The following is a 5,252-nucleotide window of genomic DNA, read 5'->3' on the forward strand; positions in this document are numbered from 1 at the left end:
CCTTGAGATGTTTCTACAACTTGATTGAGAGTCCACCTGTGGTAAATTACATTGATTGGACATGATTTAGAAAGGCACACACCTGTCTATATAAGGTTCCACATTTGACAGTACATGTCAGAGTGAAACCAAGCCACGAGTTCGAAGGAATTGTCCGTAGAGCTCCATGAAAGGATTATGTCGAGGCACAGATCTGGGGAAGGGTACCAAACCATTTCCAAATAAGAAGTGTAATATGCAGTTGCAGATTACTCTAAGAACTAGAGCCAATATTCACATAAAAAATAGAGGATTTACAGTTCCAATGCTTCTAGAATATCACCGGTTTGCAAAAACTCACAAAACAGATCCCAAATATTATGAAACTCTGGGGCTTTCTTTTTAACTATATAAGTACATTTTTCAAGAGCCAGGCTTGGCGTTAATTATTTTAACCAATGACCAAGTGAGGGAACTGACATACTTCCAGTGGAGAGCAATTGAACGTCTAGCTTGTAATAGACAGAGGTCAACCATTTTCTTTTCTCTCCTAAAGAGAGATTCTCTGGGTAAAGATTTAGGAGGCATAGTTTAGGGATTAGTGGTATTGGGGCAGAGGTCATCGCAGAGATATAGCGCAGTACTGAGCTCCAAAATGTTTGTATCTCAACAAATTCCTCCAGGCAATTGTCACGTCCTGACCAGTAATAGGGGTTATTTGTTATTGTAGTTTGGTCAGGACGTGGCAGAGGATATTTGTTTTATGTGGTTCGGGATGGTGGTTTGTTTAGAAGGGTGATTGATTCATTATTTCCGGGTTTTGGGTTATGTTCTATGTTTTTTGTATTTCTATGTTCTCTCTAGTTTAGTATTTCTATGTCTAGGATTGGGTGTTGGACTCTCAATTGGAGGCAGGTGTTTTTAGTTGCCTCTGATTGAGAGTCCTATATATAGGTATGTGTTTTGGTGGGAGATTGTTCTGTGTATAGCCTTGTGCCTTACCAGACTGTTATTCGTCATTGTGTTTTGTGTACGTGTTTATTTTGGTTTCCCTTCTTTTCCTTAAGGGGGCAGTATTTTCACGGCCGGATAAAAAACGTACCCGATTTAATCTGATTATTACTCCTGCCCAGAAACTAGAATATGCATATAATTATTAGCTTTGGATAGAAAACACTCCAAAGTTTCTAAAACTGTTTGAATGGTGTCTGTGAGTATAACAGAACTCATTTGGCTATTTTACACCATTTTAAAGACAAGACTCTCGTTACTCTAACCACACTGTCCGATTTCAAAAAGGCTTTACAACGAAAGCAAAACATTATATTATGTCAGCAGAGTACCCAGCCAGAAATAATCAGACACCCATTTTTCAAGCTAGCATATAATGTCACATAAACCCAAACCACAGCTAAATGCAGCACTAACCTTTGATGATCTTCATCAGATGACACTCCTAAGACATTATGTTATACAATACATGCATGTTTTGTTCAATCAAGTTCATATTTATATCAAAAACCAGCTTTTTACATTAGCATGTGACGTTCAGAACTAGCATACCCATCGCAAACTTCCGGTGAATTTACTAAATTACTCACGATAAACGTTCACAAAAAACATAACAATTATTTTAAGAATTATAGATACAGAACTCCTTTATGCAATCGCTATGTCCGATTTTAAAATAGCTTTTCGGCAAAAGCACATTTTGCAATATTCTGAGTAGATAGCTCGCCATCACGGGCTAGCTATTTTGACACCCACCAAGTTTGGCACTCACCAAAGTCAGATTTACTATAAGAAAATTGGATTACCTTTGCTGTTCTTCGTCAGAATGCACTCCCAGGACTTCTACTTCAATAACAAATGTTGGTTTGGTTCAAAATAATCCATAGTTATGTTCAAATATCCTCTGTTTTGTTCGTGCGTTCAAGACACTATCCGAAGGGTGACGCGCCGGCACATATCGTGACAAAAAAATTCTAAATATTCCATTACCGTACTTCGAAGCATGTCAAACGCTGTTTAAAATCAATTTTTATGAGATTTTTCTCGTAAAAAAGCGATAATATTCCGACCGGGAAACCCTGTCTTCGTTCAAAGACTAAAAATCCAAAATGGCCTCGTCTCGTGCATGCGCGCGCCAGTCTCATTGTTCTCAGATCGACCACTTACCAAATGCGCTACTGTTGTTCAGCCATGGGCTGCAAAGTCATCATTCAACGTTCTGCCGCCTTCTGAGAGCCTATGGGAGCCGTAGGAAGTGTCACGTTACAGCAGAGATCCTCAGTTTTCACTAAAGAGAGTGTAGAAGGCCAAGAAATGGTCAGAGAGGGCACTTCCTGTAAGGAATCTTCTCAGGTTTTTGCCTGCCATATGAGTTCTGTTATACTCACAGACACCATTCAAACAGTTTTAGAAACTTTAGGGTGTTTTCTATCCAAATCAAACTTATTATATGCATATTCTAGTTTCTGGGTAGTAGTAATAACCAGATTAAATCGGGTATGTTTTTTATCCGGCCGTGCAAATACTGCCTCCTACCCTAGAGAGGTTAATGCGCCAGGCCAGCAATTTACCAGGTTTTTCACCATGATCATAGGACTGTTTCAGCCTAGTTAAGCTGTTTGCAGCCTTTGAGGTGGAAAGTTCTTCATACTGAGCTATAAGACAAAATAATTCCTTGTTTACTTCTACTGAGTTATCCAAAAAAGCTTCCCTCTGCAATTCTCTGATTTTGCTGTCCAGCGCTCATTTTCTGATTTAAATTTCATTGAGTTGATTTGAAACTGGTAGAATGTATAGTTTCCCCCCAATACATGCTTAAGAGGCTTTCACTCTGGTACTCACTGACGTTTGTTTAGTGTTCAATACATGACAAGATCCTGAGGGCCATTGTCCTGCCATTCATCCGCCGTCATAACCTCATGTTTCAGCATGACAATGCACAGCCCCATGTTGCAGGGATCTGTACACAATTGAAAATGCTGAATATGTCCCAATTCTTCCATGGCCTGCATACTCAGACATGTCACCCTTTGAGCATGTTTTGGATGGTCTGGATCAACGTGAACGACAGCTTGATCCAGTACCCGCCAATATCCAGGAATTTCGCACAGCCATTGAAGAGCAGTGGGACAACATTCCACAGGCCACAATCAACAGCCTGATGAACTCTAGGCAAAAGAGAGGGAGGCATTGGCAGCTACCCACTTCTCCAGTGCTTCATTTGTAAATTGGGAGGTGCCGGAACCAAAAGTGAACCCAAGAGGGGGAGTGACCTGGGGGGCTCTGAGGTATGTCATGACTGTCCTGATCAGGTCAGGTTACAGGAGACCACAACCCTACAGATTATCTCTCACCCCAACAGAGGAGGAGAGAGCTAGGGGTCTGAAGATAAATCATGCCCATGATTTATCTTAGGCCACAAACAAAATTCCTTTGTCCTCTCACTATGGAGAACCAGCCTCAGAACATTAAACATGCTATAAAGGGACTTTGGAACAATGGTTTCCGTCAGCCACAATGGTGGTCATGACGATAGATGTAATATGAAAATGTATGTAATTTTAGTTGTTATTAAAGGTTAATAGATTACGTTATTACGAAAACATTGTAACTTTAAGGGTTTTCCCAGTATATGCCTGATTGTACGGTGTGGAAAATGTCCAAATCAAAGAGAATGTTTTGGTAAAGATGCAATGTGAAGTTAGTTGTCTAAAATTGGATTTGAGTAAAATCTAGACCTTGCCTCTTAACTTGGTACGTCCAGAGAATTGCCCTAAAGGCGGTTACGCCCACTTCTGACTCAAGGGTATAAGACATGGGAGTTAAGAATGAACAGATCAGACTAAGTGACCCAAGCTAGAGCCGAGGTCTAAAAAGTCAACGAACCCCAAAACGAAACACAAGGTTGAAGACAAAGAAATCTCTTTTCTACCCAAGCTACGGATGAGTAGCTGTGTCTAAGTGGGTGAATTCAAGCCAAACCACCTAGCCTCCACTCTCCATCGAATCGTGGTATCTACACTGTTTCACTCCTAGGCTGTGAGCTCTGAGCTACAGAGCTGTCTGTCCTCAGAAGACCCCTTCCAGAGCAAGGGCGAGGAATCAGACCACTAAGCCCAAAAGGACACTGACATCGTGTGGACAACCAGAGAGTTGCGCCGGAGAATTGTGTCATTGAGAAGCCTAAACGACCCACGCGGAGCTTCCCATCTGAGACCTCCAACACGTAATTACGTCATTATATTCTGACCCATAAGAGCGGCAGTTTTGGGGCAAGGCTAGGGTTAAAATAAGCATAGCTGACAAATGCACCCAAATGTATATTTCTCTCGTGTACTTTCTCTGTTTCTCTCTCTTTTAAATCCCCATTTTTGGTAACATGCACCATAGTGTGTTGGCCTGTTATACTAAGTTCTAATCAATAGCCTAGACTGTTTTGTGTATCTTTTATCATTATTTTAGTTGATTATTTATTTACTAATTGGTGGGACCCGGGTCCGTGCAGATTCCCGGATTATGCGACGTTCAGAATGAGACTGTAGAGGAAATTGATTAATTAGCGACGGTTGTAAAATCGATATTCTGATATTCTTTGAGTTAATTTGGGAAATAGAAACTCAATAAAACCAATTTTCCCATGGTGCCCCAGGTTAATGAGTTAATAATTGCTTGATTAATTTAATCGCGCAATTAGTAACCTTTAATCATTCGATGAGCAACAGTCGTCACATTAACTAATACAACGTCACGACAGGTACCAGAACAAATAAAATACCTTTTTAATAAGGCATTGCATGCACTATCATGGCTTTAGTGTACTGGCAAAGAGCAGTGGTGTGGAGCCGCTTGCAGAAGTTGTACACATGGAGTACATTTATTGTAGCCTAGAGTCCTGGAAAAATGTTGCCTTTTATAAACAGATTTCTTGCGGTTCTACATCATTTTAGATGGCTGGAGACTTTTGCAGAATCTTTTTTAATACCTCTCAATGACCAAAATGACCGACTACTTTGACACTGACAAACTGAGAATCTGAGATCAATAAAAACGACCTTGTTTCTAATCCATCAATAACCTAGGCCATGGTGTGAGGAGAAACACATTGTACAATATGAGGAGGGAGTTATAGTCCTAAACAAGCTTTCCAGTTTCACTGACTCACCCAATGATGTGCAGCTCGCTCGCCGGCCAAAAGCTCATCTTTCTCTTGCTTTACTTTGTAAAAACAATGCTGTTCGCTCAATAGACCTATTTGGAAGTTG

Source organism: Salmo trutta, chromosome 39 (genome assembly GCF_901001165.1).
Source record: "Salmo trutta chromosome 39, fSalTru1.1, whole genome shotgun sequence".
Taxonomy (NCBI): domain Eukaryota; kingdom Metazoa; phylum Chordata; class Actinopteri; order Salmoniformes; family Salmonidae; genus Salmo; species Salmo trutta.